Raw genomic sequence first — 15,125 nt, 5'->3', positions numbered from 1 at the left:
TTCATTGGAAGAAGGCTGCACTTGACCCAGGCCACTTTAAAAGTCAAAGGGAAGAGAAAGATGAATTGCGTGCTGAGCTGGTTTGCTTCAAAGCTTGCTTTGGGGAGTACAGACCAGGGAAGGGTCAATTAGCTTGCTGTGACAGGACGTCTAAATCAATCCAGTTCAGCGCCTTAACCACAGACACTAAAACTGTCACTTGAGATGTCTCTCTGTGTTTTTATACATTCACACTCATGTTCTAAAAATGACCTTCTGAGAGATTAATGGAAGAGATGATTTAGACCCAGGGTCACTAAAATTGATATTAAAAAGAAGGAATTTTAGCTTAATGTAGGAAGTCATATCTTAAACACGATTGATAGCTAATATTCTCTTACCCTTTTCTTAATAGTAGGGTCAGTTTAAAATATATTTGGCAAAAAGTGCTATACTTTTTTTTGTAGGACTCTCCAACAAGGAAACGTTAAAAGCACTGAAAGGGATCTGTGGGCGTTGCCAAGCAAAATCAATGGTTGCTGTCTTGGGCTTTAGTCAGAAGGGTGCCTGTCCTCCAATTTCCCTTCCTACGTTCCTCAGAGAGCCTGCAGAAAAGCTCTAGAAGAGAATTCAAACTCGGTTTCCTTGGCCTTCTAAAGATCCCTATAATTAAGCAATAATGATTTAATGAGAGAATCTAAGAAAATGAATCATTCTTCAGTCTCAGTAGAAAAAGCTTCAGCCTAAACTGACTTCTCTGTTCACTCTTGGATTCTCTCCTCTTGGCGCCAACAAATTTTCCAAGCTCTGCACTGTCAGCTGTTTATTTGTGTGGTGGCAGGAAGCAGTATTTCTAGAGAAGGCAAGTATATGGTTGTTTGACCCAGAGCAGGGGTGACTGAAGGACATAGATGTCTCTGTCTCAACTTGGAGACTATGTTTCAAGAGGACCAGGAGCTCCTAGAAGTAAAAGAAAGACACAGAGATGATCCAAAGGGTTAAAAAAAAAAAAAAAGTTGTTAGCTTATTTAACTTGGAGAAAGGAAGCTTGAGAATAGTTCTGATTATTTTAAATAACTTTAATCAAGAAATGTCTGAGAGCCCACCATGCCCAGGGCCGGTGCTACCCAGGAGGAATCACGGCCTGGAGAACAATGCCTCGCTGTTCTGTCTCTGCTGAGAACAGGACAAAGGAAACGGATCTGCATGGCAGAAGAAGCATTTCAAATGAGCTGTAATGGAGAATTTTCAACATCACATAATGAGAGCCCGTTAAATATGGGGCTGGCTTGCCAGGGGAATGGAGGACCCTGAAGGGTGCCTGGAGCGAGCTTGCCCAAATCAGCTTTGGCTGGTTTGAGATCTGTAGTTTGCAGCAATCAATTGTCCAGGTAAGTCTGAGCTTGGGATAGGATGATGTTGTTTTCTCTGTGTTATTTTGAACCTTAAAGTTTATAAATACTACTGAGAAATTTCTCAGAAGTGTTAAAAACAGCTTACTTGGAGAAAAGAGAAGTGGGCATCTGAACTCTACATGAAGGATGTCACAGTGGAAAACACCGAGAGGTTTAAATAAACATTTTCAAATGTCATGAAGAAAAGTACTCAAACATTAAAGGAAAATAGCAGCCTGAGGACAATACTGAGACTGTGACAAATGACAAACTGTTTGCTATCTGGTTATTCATTGAAATTGGCTAGGAAAACATTAATACCCCAGTAGATAACTGGTTAAGAAAGCCAATTCATAAAAAAGATTTATATCTGGCCAACAAATCAATGAAAAAAAAATTTTGAGCTAATTACTTATAAGGCAAAAATAAATTCAAACTATGTACTATAATTTCTTTCCTAAAAAATTCAACTAAATTTTTTAAATAATAATTTCTATTGCTGAATGAAGATACAGAGAAAGGAGCCTTTTTGAACATCAGTGTGACTCACTTATAGGTAAAACTCCTTAAAAACATTTTTAGTGATTCCATTTTTATTTTTGGAAATCAATCCTTAAAAACATTTAAATCCCAAAATAGCTTTGCTCAGAGATGTTCATTGTAGTATCCACAGTCACAAATAAAAAAAAAGTTCACCATTACCCACAACCACAAAAAATTGGATGTAACCCAAAAATCTAATGGTAGGTGAACGTTTCATAAATTATAATATAGCAACTGGACAATTAAAATTATTTTCAAGTAGCATTATAACATCGAAAAGATCACGTTCAATATTAAGTGAAAAAAATAGTAAATGCCTAGTTCTGCCACTTACTAACTCTGTGGCTAATCAGAGACTCAGTTTCTCATCTGTAAAAGGGGAAGTAACAACAGTATCTCTTCCATCCGGCTGTTTTGGCTATTAAGTGGAATTATGTACATAAAAGTGTCTAGCAAATAGTAAGTGCTAAATAAATGTGTTCCTATTTTTTGAACATGAGATGTGTTTAAAGATCATCATCACAAGGTTGCAATCCAAAAACTAAGCTTACAGTAAACCTTGGAAAGAAGGTCTCTGTCTCTGTGAATATTCAACTATGGATCAAGTGATTCCATTTTTATTTTCTCTACTTTTTACTTTTTTTGTATATTCTGAGTTTTTCCCCGTGGATACCTCTACTACTTTTATAATGGATGGAAAAATCAAATTAAAAAATTTTTAGTTTAATGGAATATCACTCGGCCATAGAAAAGAATGAAATATTGCCATTTGCAGCAACATAGATGGACCTAGAGATTATCATACTAAGTACTGTAAGTCAGAGAAAGACAACTATTATATGATGTCATTTATATGTGGAATCTAAAAAATAATACAAATGAATCTATACACAAAACTGAAACATTCACAGACATAGAAAACAAACTTATGGTTACCAAAGGGAAAAGGGAGGTAGGGAGGAATACATTAGGAATATGGGATTAATAGATACAAACTCCTCTACATAAAATAGATAAGCAATAAGGATTTACTGTGTAGTAACTGTATTTAATTGAACTCTATTTTCATAATGGAAAACAATCTAAAAATACGTCTATGTAACTGAATCAGTTTGCTGTACGCCTGAAACTACCACAGTACTATAAATCAACTATACTTCAATGGACCAATCAATCTACTTTAGTTTACAATACTTTCCAAAGAGAAATAGAGCAAGTCACCAAAGTTCAGATAGAAATTTCAAACGTTATTTGACAGTAAAGTCAGTGACTTTCCTGGACCAGAAAATGGATGAATGGTGATTGAGGACCAAGGGGGTCGCCCTCTGCCCACCCCCATCCCGCTCTTCACCCTCCCCATTTTGTTCTCCAGGCCACAGCTGAGCCTGAAAGGGGCTTTTCCGGGCATTTATAACGCCGTCTGCCCAGCCCCTCTTCTCATGCTTCTTGCATCCTTTTCTCCAGCAAGCAGAGAACTGAAAAGACAGATTTTCCATAAAAAGCCAAGCTTTTATAGGACCAAAAGCCTGATTCATCTTGCTTGACTTAATGAATGCCCAAATGGATTTTTATTTTTTAAGTCTCAAAAAAACCTGGTCCCTGTCCTTGAGTCAACAGTTAATGGGTTTAAAAAAAAAAAAAAAAAAAAAAAAAGCTTTTCTATTTATTTTTGAAATTAATAAAATAAAGGAAAAAACCTACCAGCAATTTTTTTCCCTAGGGAAACTGAGGTCTACAAATCGGGTGGATAACAGTGCATGTTTCATTCTTTGGCACATACACCAACATGTGTGACACACGGGTCTGCTGGGGGAAAGGATATGGGGGCTGGTCATTGCAGAAAGACACGATTATCCCTGAATTCTAATGTTCCAGTATTCATTTCAAGGACAGCTGTGAATAGGGCTTAGGAGAAATATCCTCAAATAACCTCCCGTGAATTTATTCGCATCTCATAACCAGAAAGCATGCAGAACCCTCCCTACCGGGTGCTTCCTTCCTCTCCTGTTTTTTTAAAAGTCCTTTGATTAACAGCCTTGTCCTACTATCCCCACCTTCTGCTGCCGGCCCCCCTCCCATCCCTGGGCCTGCAAAGAAAGCATCTCTTCATGAGAAGTGCAGCTGTGTGGCTCCCATCCCGCTCCTGACAGGCAGGAAGGTGGAACTTGTGGCCTGAATGAGATGTGCCAGGCTCCCTCCACCCCAGCCCCCAGCTCTTCAGGGCTTCTCTGTGCTGCTGACTCTGAACTTGGGCTTTACCAAGAAAAGGCTCCAGGGCCATAGGCAGGCTGGCCTTCATGCCCCGAGCTTAACAGAAGTGCTGTCTTATCTTGGCCAGGGCTTCCTTGGGCTGCTTGTTAGCTACAGAAGAAAACTAAGAGGAAAGAATGCTTGAGTCTTCGCTGTGAACATGGATAATAGATCATGCTGAGATTTTAAAATAAATGAATGTGTCCCCACTCCGGGCACAAAATGTCAGGCAGGAGTCTGGAGTTTTATTCTTTGGAGAAGTTGAAAGGAAAAGGCTTTGCCTTAGAATAGAATTTCTCAGCCTTGGCACCACTGACATTTTGGACCAGATAAATCTTTGTGGTGGGAAACTTTCCTGGGCATTGCAGGACGTTTAACAGCATCCCTGGCCTCTCCCCACCCCTGGAGTTGTAACAACCAAAAATGTCTCCAGACATTGCCAACACTATCCCCCGGGTACCGCCAGCTTACCAGATAAAGTAGGGGATGCCCAGTTAAATAGGAATTTCAGATAAACAACAAATAATTTGTTCGTATAAGTATGTTCCAAATATTGCATTATTTGTCTGAAATTTCCATTTAACTGGTCACCCTGTATATTTATTTGTAAATCTGGCAACCCTACGGGGGGAACAAGATTGCTCCCAGTTGAAAACCACTGCCTTGAAGATACCAGAAAATGGGTGGATAGTCTTGAGGCTTATGGTTGTCATCAGGGGACTGACATTACCTGGTCAATCTGAGAGCCTGGGAAGGGAAGAGTTTGACCCCCGACACCCTTCCTCTGATTTCTACCCGCAACCACCAGTCTTCCAAAGCCGATCGCTACAGAAGGATTCTTTTCTGAAGAGACTGAACAGAGCCACCAAAACCACTTCCCCTTACTGATATTTGGGGTTCTGCAAAGGATGGACAGACTCTCTGGCTGATCATCCTAGTATGAGTCCTGGCCCTCAGTAAGCCTCACCCATTGTACGTCTCTTTCCCACCAGCTTTTTTTTTTTTTTTTTTTTTCTGACACTTCTCTCTTAGATAAGAACAGGCAACCAGTGATTTAGGAGGAAAACTACCAACCAGTGATTTCAGGGGACAGAAAGAAACTATAGCCTACCCTGCCATTCTCCACTTCTTTCCTTCGTCAGAAACCTAAATGTATTCAAGGTGGTAACATGCCCAGTTCTGGATGATGAATCATTCCTGGTCCAAGCCAGTTATGAGACTCCCAGTTTAGGGAAGTCTATCGGGGGGCTTCTGGAAAAGATTTTGCTTTGCTAATAAAGCATCAGAAATGGCTAGCACTACCTCTTCTCTCTTTTTTTCTTGCTGTGAATACAGATGTGATACTTGGAGTTGTGACAACAACCTTATGGTCATGAGGGAAAGGCCAAAAGAACTATAGAGATAACAGCCCTAACCAATGCTCAGCCTAACACCGTATTTCTTGTTACAGGCAGATCTGAGACATTGTGGGTTCAGTTCCAAACCACTGCAGTAAAGCAAATATCACAGTAAAGCAAGTCACACACATTTTTTGGTTTCCCAGTCCACGGAACAGTTATGTTTGCTCTATACTGTAGTCAACTAAGTGTGCAAGAGCATTATGTCTAAAAAAACAATATACAAGTGACTCCTAGATAGAGTCTCTCTCATCTACTACTATGAGAGCTAAGGTCTGGGACCTGTCAGTTTTGCAAGTCTCCCCGGGGGTTCACTGCAGTCTGTGGAGACAGCGGTGGGATCTTTATTGCCTTCTCAAAACCCAACAAAGATCTGGCCCTCAATTTACTCAAAGCATCCTTCTGCCTGGGGGAAAGCAGAATTTGCTACGGAAATAATAGAAAGATGATACTCTGTTTCTGACATGCCAAATAGGATTATGCAGCAAGATTCCAGCCCTGGGAGGCAGCCTAGGGTCTCAAGGGGTGGTTTTCTAAATTCCTTTATCCACCACCCTCTCCCCTCACCCTGTGTCTTTTTCCTGCTAAATTCCTAGCACTTCCATGGCTCCTGAGGCATGTTGGCACTCACCGTCCAATTGTGCATCAAAGGATGCTATCAAGAGAAGGAAAAGACAACACACAGAACGGGAGAAAATATTCGCAAATCATATAACTGATAAGGCAGTGCTATCAGAAAACTGTATATAAGCAACTTTTACAACACAAAAGCAAAAGATAAAAACAAAACCTCCAAACAACTCAGTTCAAAAATAGGCAAAAGACTTGAATAGACATTTCTCCAGAGAAGACATAGACATGACTCAACATCACTAGCCATTAGGGAAACACAAACCAAAACTACAAGGAGACACTGCACCCATTAGGGTGACTATTATCAAAAAGCAAAATAACAAATGTTGGTGTGAATGTGGAGAAATTGGAACCTCCATACGGTGCTAGCGGGAGTGTGAAATGGTGCAGCCACTGTGGAAGACAATTTGGCAGGTGCTCAAAGAGCTAAACAAAGAAGAGCCACGGGATCCAGCAATTCCGCCTTTGGGTGGAATTTGAAAGCAGGGACTCAGCTATCTGCACAACAACGCGCATTGTAGTATTATTCACAAGTATTATTCACAATGTCCAAAAGGTGGAAACAATCCAAGTATTCGTCAACAGGTGAATGGATAAACATGTGGTATACACTCATCATGGAATATCATTCAGCCATAATAAAGAAATTCTGGCACAGGCTACAGTGTGGAGGAGCCTTGAAGACATTGCGCTAAGTCAAGTAAGCCAGACACAAAGGGCAAATACTCTATAAATCCACTTCCAGGAAGCATCTAGAATAGACGAATTCATAGAGACAGAAAGTAGGATAGAGGCTATCAGGCGCTGAGGGGTGGAGTGATTAGCAGTGGGTGTGGAGTTTGTGTGGGTGATGAAAAAGTTCTGGAGATGGATAATGGTGATGGTTTCACGACGGCGTGAATTACTTAATGCCCCAGAATTATACACTTAAAAGTGGTTAAAAGGGTACATTTTATGTTATGTATAGTATATATATCTTGTTCTTATCTTTTGCCTCCCACTCCAGACCTACTGAAATGGAACTCTGGGGATGGAGCACAGCAACCTTTTTTTAAGCAAGTCCTCCAAGTGATTCTGATGCACAGCAAGCTGAGAATCTCTCAATAAAGTCTGTAAAGTCAGGAACCATACTTGTCTCCCCACTACTGTCCCTAGCAAAGAGGGGGGTGGGGGATGGTCCTGAGGGCAGCGGGTGGTGCCTGGCATGGATTAACGAGCAGTGAATGTTTGTTGAATAAAGAAGTGACGTGACTAGCCCAAGGTCACAGAGCCAGGAGGTGACAGTTTATCGCTGAGTTGCCTCTTTTGGCCTGGGCTGCCTGGTTTGTGGTAAGAATGTCCTAATCCAGCCAATGAGCGTTTGTTGAGGAATTACTAGCTACTCAACATTTTTTCAAAATTTGCTTGTATTGTTTGTTTTCTGAGGGGGAGGAAATTAGGTTTCTTCATCGATTTCTGCTTGGAGGAGGTACCGGGGATTGAACCCGGGACCTCCTGGGTGCTGAGCATGCGCTCTACCACTTGAGCTAGACCCTCCCCCACCCCCCCTAACTTTGACCAAATGTTCTAGCTTTGATAATAATTTGTAGGGTATCAATGGATAGCTTTTCAGGATAATCAGAAGCACCTGGAGTCCAGAAAGAATTAGGGACAGTTGGACTTTGTTAAACACCAGGGGGAGCTTTGCGGAGAAGACGGGAGCCGACCGCGCTGTAGGGCAAGCCATCCCAGCATAAGGCACTTACTATCTTGAAGAATAAATTTGTTCAAAGTTGTCCACAGACTGAATTTCTAAATAGATAAACCCCTTTTCCCTCACTAGGTTTTATTACCTGGATATTTTCATTACCCCAGCATGATAAAATCACTTAAGGTAGCAACAAGTCTTTAAAGAACGCAGTTGTGTAATTCCCGGAAATAATAAAATGGCGTTAATCACAAAACGAATGCATGGTAGCTAGGGCATTTGTGTTTTGCACAATAGTTTTAAGTTCTAAAAGGGAAAAGGTGAAAGATTAACTAAACAAAGCACATTGTTCTCCCAGAACTTTGAATGGTTGTGTGGAGTTCAAGAATTTCTATTTCAAGAATTATTAGAACAGCAACGCTCTTCTGATAAATCTTGGAGAGTATTTAAAACCTATTCTACAAAATATTTTCAGGAGATGATTCCATGTTTGAAGAGCCTGAAATAGGTGGGGCATATTTTAGTGAAAATTGAAAGCATAACTCACAGCCATTGAATTGATTACCTGGCCGGGTATTTTTCCTATTGCTAAGAATCACTATTATCAGATGAATTATTCCCCTGACCCTGAGAAGGAATGGAGAGAAGTGGGGAATAGGCAGTACTAACGGCTTTTAAAAAATGAATTTTAATCTCTGAAGTTGGTTCATACCACACAGATATTTTCACAATCTACTACATGTTTGAGAAATGTTTTATTTTTCACCAACAGCCAAATAGGTTTATCAGTGTCACTGCCTTCATACCACTTTACCCAGCACCCCGGACCCTAGAATGACAGTGACAAACCTGGCCTTTCAGAGACGACTGAGCAGGGACTGAGCAGTGGAGACCAAACCCACAGCCAATGATCTTGCTTAATTATTCCTCAACTTTGCTTTACATCCACTGTCGGCAGCCAGAAGGGCCAAGGGTGCTTGCATAGCTCTGACCTTCAAGGGTTCCCCATTTCTCATGAGATGCCGCTCAAACTCCTTATCTGGGCATCCATGGCCTTTCCCCACCTGACCCTCACCTCCTTCCAGCCTCTTCTCCCGCCCAGCCCAGCCCGTGCGAGCAGGGCGCAGCGGGCAGCTCACTGCTCCGCTGGGCATCCTGGCCCCGCCGCCTTTGCCATTCTCCACCTTCATGTTGCAGGATCCTTTACCATCAAATATCATCCCCTTCATGAAGCTTCGGGGAACAGAACCCCTTTCTCCTACCATGCTCTTGCTACTGAACCTGGTTCACTCTGCCCGATGCGCAGCAAGCCAAGGTTTGCAGCAAAGAGAGGGTTTATTCACAAGGCAGCTTACCTAGGAAATGAAAGAACAAATCTCAGGTCCACCTCCCCACAGGCAAGGGGCTGGGGCATTTGTGGGATAAAGAAAGAAGCCGGGTGGTTTGAGGCTTGGGGAGCGTGGGGAAAGGTGATTGGAGAAAGGTTCAGTAATTCCACACAGGTGTGACAACTATGCACATTCAAATGATACAAGCCCTTAGCATGATCTGCGGGTGGAGTTTTTGGCCCTCTGATGTCAAAAGGTCAGGGAGTGGACACTAGGGCATGCCCAGTTGGAGGATGGTGGTCACATCCAGTCTCAATTGGCTCAGCTGAGCTAGACACAGCAGACTCCAAGTTCCTGGAGACCAACTCAGGCAAACGTCTTATTGTTTTGGCGTGGCAACGTGCCTCTTAGAGGACATGCAAGTCTTTTGTAGCAGCAATTAATCGACCTTGACCAGTGAAGACACGTTACAGGTGAAATGGATTTAACTAATTGTTACCCACAGTTTCACCCTCAAATAGTTTAGCTTCTAAGTCCTAGAACAGCCGTGTCATCAGTGAGAGAATATTCCCTGGGCCTGTGGACAGGGGAAGAGCCCAAATAGAGGGAGATCATATTAAAATCCCATTCACCCTTCCATCCATTCATCCACCCATCCACCCATTTAGCAAAGTGTCTATGATGTACAAGATAATGCTGTAGGTATGGGAGATACAGCAGACCTCTATTTCCATTCTGGGATTGAGAAGAGTGAGTGGGGGAAATAGATAATACACAAAAGAAACAAATTTTGAAAAGATAATTTTTAAGAATAGAGATGAAGAAAATAAAACAGTATTGGCAGGGGGCTGCTTTGTGGAGAGGCTTGTGAGCTGAAAGGTCCGAATAATGAGTCAGCAGATGGAGATCTGGGCCAAGAAAGTTCTGGAATGGATTCTAGAATTTTTGTAGAGGGCTCAGTCAGAACATCTACACATGCCTTCTCCTTTGGCCGAATTCCCAAGTACACAGCTGAGGGGAAGTCATGCTAACTCCGAGAGGCAAAAAGACGCTTTCTACACTCAAAACCCTTCCCACACTTGGGTAGGAGCCTTCAACACCTGCCTCCCCAGGGTCCCCCGGCCACACGGATGCCGCTCCCAAGTTGTAGACCCGTGTTTGCTGTAAGTGTGCGAAGGAGACCAGTAACGAGGCTTCTCTCTTCCTGAGCTGTCACAGCATGTTCGGTAATTGTCTTATTTCATCTTGAGAATGAACGGCCAGACCAGACTTGTTTAATCCCCGTCTTGTGCCGGCCATAGAGTGAAGTGTGGGAATTTCAAGTCAGGCTGGTCTGGCTCATTATCCGATTCTGGGACATTCTAATGTGTGACCCCTAACAAGTTCCTTCATCTCTTTGAACCTTGGTCTCCTTGTCCCCTAGAGATATAATATCCAGCTCACAGGTTGTCAGAAAGAGGAAATGCGTAAAATGTTGAGGGAAGCACCTGGCGCATAGTGAGCGTCTGATGAATGTGTTTATTAGCACCGGGTCAGGGATCTGAGGCACGAAGAGCCCACCACTGCTCTCACAGCGGCGCACGCCTGTGCAGTGCGGACGGGACTTCTTCCCAGCCCTCCCTGTTAGCCCTGGGAAGACAAATGCTGCTGCCTTCATGCGACAACCCCTGTCCTCCCCCCAAAAGCACTGGATTTTATTCCCTTCTGGACCAATAGAGAACAGTCAGTTATTGTGGGTAACAGTCAGGCTCTGCCTGTTACCCATCTTCACCTAAAACAATAACAATCATTGAAAACTGGTTGAGTCAATGTTTTCAGCCCATTTCTAGACAGAATAAATTATTCCCCCAAATCGATCAGTGGTTATGTCAAAATGCCAAATTAAGGACCACCAGGGACTCCTCTGTGGCCATTTATTGGGATCAGAAAGTACTCTTTGATAGACTTCGTTTAGAAAAAATTCCCTACTTACCTGTCATGTTTTCCTGACACAGAGAAACGAAAATCTCCAGCCCTGGGGACATCCTGACCAAGGAAGGTGGCTTAGGGAGACCTGGGGTCTCCCTCAACTCTTTCAAATCTACACCAAAGTCAGTTCTCTCTAAGCATTTCAGTTAATCACAATTTTAGTGAATTCTAACATCATCGGAAGCCGAACATCTCTTACCAGGCTCCTCTGGCTGCTGTGTCCCTAGGTATGTTTCCAGTGAGGATGAAACTCCATCATGATGGCTCCATCGTTAGTCCCCCTCTCTCCGACACTTTCTAGTCTTCCTTCTTTAACACCTTTCTCCATAGGTCAGGAGCACGAAGAAGTGTCTCCTTCCACCCAGACACCCCTCCAGCTAGAGCACTGTATCTCTTTTCTTACAGCCAAACTTCTCGAAGGAAGCCCCCAACTGTGTCTCCACTTACTCACCTCCCACCCACTCATCGAACCCTTAGGACCTAATTCTGTCCCCACTACTCACAGAAAGCTCTGCTGAAGGTCACCAGTGTCTTCTGGTTGCCACCTCCAGTGGGATTTCCTCAGCCCTTCTTTCTTGCCCTCCGTAGCACGTGACAGCATTGACTGCTGCATCTGTGAGTGTCTTCCTCCCCTTGTCTCCAAGATCCAAGACCCTCTTGGTTTTCCTTCTTCCTGTAGGAATGCTTCTCAGCTGGCTTTGCTGTTTTCTCCTCTGCTTAGCCTTCGATGATGCCATTTCTGGTCACCACCTCTCCTGGTTGTCTTGAAGCCTGCCAAGCCCTTGCCTCCAGCCTGGGTCTCTGCCTCGTTCTCTAGGACCTAGAGTAAGCCATGCGTCTTCCTCGCCCTAACTTGCTCATCTGTAAAATGGTGAGCTGGATGATGTCTAAGACACGACCCTCAATGTTTTAAGGCTTTACTGTTGTGTTTGAGCAAGCCATAGCCCAATTTTTATGGGTGCACAGCTTCCTATTGGTGGAAAAAGTCTAACCTTTGGAAAATTGCCAGCGCTCTGCCCTGCTAAGGTTTCTGGCTTATTTTGGAGACGTGCTTCTACAGCTGGGTAAGCAGGGCTGAAGTGTGTGCACATGTGTGGTGCATTCACACGTGCCTGTTGATACATATTAATACCTCTTGGGGGAAATCAGAATTAAAGCCCTGGTGTCTCTATTATCCAACAGAAGTGTACACAGGTCTACTCTGGGGGGGCCTGATTTGTATCAACCTGTGTTGGCGTTTTAGCTTTCCTAGCACAGGGGCGTTTTTATATTTATTTTAATTTATTTATTTTAAAAACTATTTATTTTGGGGGAGAGGTAGTTAGGTTTATTTGTTTATTTATTTATTGGTGGAGGTACTGGGAATTGAACCCAGGACCATGTGCATGCTAAGCAGGCACTCTACCTCTGAGCTATAGTCTCCCCCTTATATTTATTTTATTCGATAAAACTGTAATTCAGACTAGTGGGCAGAGCCTTTTAGGAATCTCTGAGTGATCCAACACATCGGTAAATTACATAGTTGAAATAAATACGCCCTTTTGGGTGAGATGTCATTCTGCCTCTTGTTTCCAGGACTGAGTTAGCTGGAATTATAGCATAAAACGCTTCACATCTAAGACTCCTTTCTATCTGGCAAACACGCTAATACTCAATGCATGACCTTTGCAGATTTTGAGAAGGAAAGTCACTGAGAAGACAAAGGACTGGCCTGACACGGGGGCCGGGCAGGCGCTGAGTCGCTTGTCAATCTGGTTTTGAGACACGCCCTTGGGAATTAGTTCTCACCCCTTCTTCCTCCCTCTTGCCTCCTAGACTTTATTTCTATCTGTGACCTTTCCGCTTGCTAGGCCAGGCTCCAAAGTTCCCAGATACTGATTTCTTTTAAAAATAGAACAGAGTTGGTATGTGAGAGGCAGGACAGTGCAGTGGGTAAGCCCACAGGGCTGAGCCCAGATGAGGCGGGTTCCAAGCCTGGCTCCAGAGCTTCCTGGCTCCAGAGCTTACTAGCTCTGTGACTTTAGCTACACATTTTCTTTTGCCCCAACATGTGTGTGTGTGTATGTGTGTGTGTGTGTGTGTGTGTGTGTGTGTGAGATGTAGGCTTCAAACTCTAAGCTCTATTAAACTGCATGTTCACAAGTCAGGGACTGGATAAAGGTTTGTCACTCTGGGTTCCAAATCTTTCCTCCTGTGTCACCAGCACCCCCCATCCCCGAGGGATGCACCGCAACCACGTGCCCACTCTATTCCAGGACCCACCTTCTGCCCTGAAACACACTTCCTATCCCACCTGGTGACTGAGCTGGAAAACCAGAGCAGCCTGGGATGGCCACTTACCTGCCTCTTTCTCTGAGCCCCACATGGACCCCTTTGGGTTCATAAAAGGATAAGACAATCCAAACCCCAAAGTGTACCCCAGCCCCAAAACAGATTTCAAAAGACTATTGCTCCAAATCTCCCTTCCCTAACATCTATTAACTCTTAAAAACGATTATCACTCCTTTCAAATGTCTTATCCTCAGCTCATTCATTTATTCAACCAACTAACCACCCAGCCAACCAGTCAACCAACCAACAAAGCAGTTTGCCCGACTCCACATGCTCATGCTCCACATACTCGCTGATTTTAAGTGATATTTTAGCAGTGAGCTCTAGTATGGAGGAGCACAGTGGAGGGATGTCTAATCCAGCTGAGAGGTCTATGGGCAGAGTAGTAGGGGAGAATGTTGTCATGGAAGGCTTTCCCAAAGAGGTGGCTGAGAGGTTAAGTGGCAGTTAGCCACTTGGGGGGCTGGGGTAGACAAGGCAGACAGTCTAGGTAAAAGACAAAACAACTAGACTGGGAAGGAGGCATGGCTTCTTCCCGGAGCCGCGGAGCCCGAGTTCAGACCATGGTTCCACTAATTCCTTGCCATGTAACCTTGAGAGGAGTAGACAGAATACTGGCTCTCTAAAGCTCCCTGTCCTAATAACAATATCCTGTGACTTTGTTATCTTACATGGGAAAAGGGACTTTGCAGATGTGATTAAGTTAAGGATCTTGAGACAGGGAGATGATCCTGGATTATCCAAGTGAGCCCAGTGTAATCACAAGGGTCCTTATAAGGGGAGGCAGGAAATCAGAAAGAAGAGAAGGAAATGTGATGATGGACACATAGGTCAAGTGATACAGCCACATGACAAGGAGCGAAGGCAGTATCTAAAAGGTGGAAGAGGCAAGATAATGCAATCTTCAGAAGAAAACAGTGCTGCAGACGTCTTGATTCGGAAACTGACATTGGACTTCTGTCCGCTGGAAGCGTAGGAAAATAAATCTGTGTTGTTTTAAACTACTGGGTGTGTGGCAATGTATTACAGCAGCAAGAGGAAACTGACACAGAGACAAGTTAGTTACTATCCCAGTGCCTGATTACCTCCTCACCTATACAACGGGGCTATAATGGCGTTTCCCGAGAGGCACAGTAAATAACACAATAGAAAGTGCTTAAAATGTGCCTTGCATATGGAATAAGGAGCTACAGGAGTATTTTAAGCAAGAAAAAGACCTAAGCAGATTTGCATTTTAGGCAGATGCAATGGGGCTATGGAAAGAACAGGTTCCTGGAGTAGGAGAGGGAGGCTGGTGGCTGGAAACCCAGTTAGGAGGCTACAGCCATAACTCCAGGCAGTGGCAATGAGGGTGAGATCTGCGGCAACCTTTCCTGACCCCTCTGTCTTGTTACCCCATTTAATTTAATTTTAAAATGCCCTTAAATTTTCTTGTCAACACTGTTGGTTGCCAACCCAGAATTTGCTCCCCTCCTTTTCCTTCCTAAAAAGAACCCTAATTTTGGTCAGATAGCACCTTCCCACACAGCCCCTTGGGGCAGAGACTCCATCCTATTTGATCTAAAGGTAATCTCATCCCCGCTGCTAGTTTTGGTTCTGGAATAGGTAGGTGACA

Source organism: Camelus bactrianus, chromosome 20 (genome assembly GCF_048773025.1).
Source record: "Camelus bactrianus isolate YW-2024 breed Bactrian camel chromosome 20, ASM4877302v1, whole genome shotgun sequence".
Classification (NCBI taxonomy): domain Eukaryota; kingdom Metazoa; phylum Chordata; class Mammalia; order Artiodactyla; family Camelidae; genus Camelus; species Camelus bactrianus.
This window is presented reverse-complemented; position numbering follows the sequence as displayed.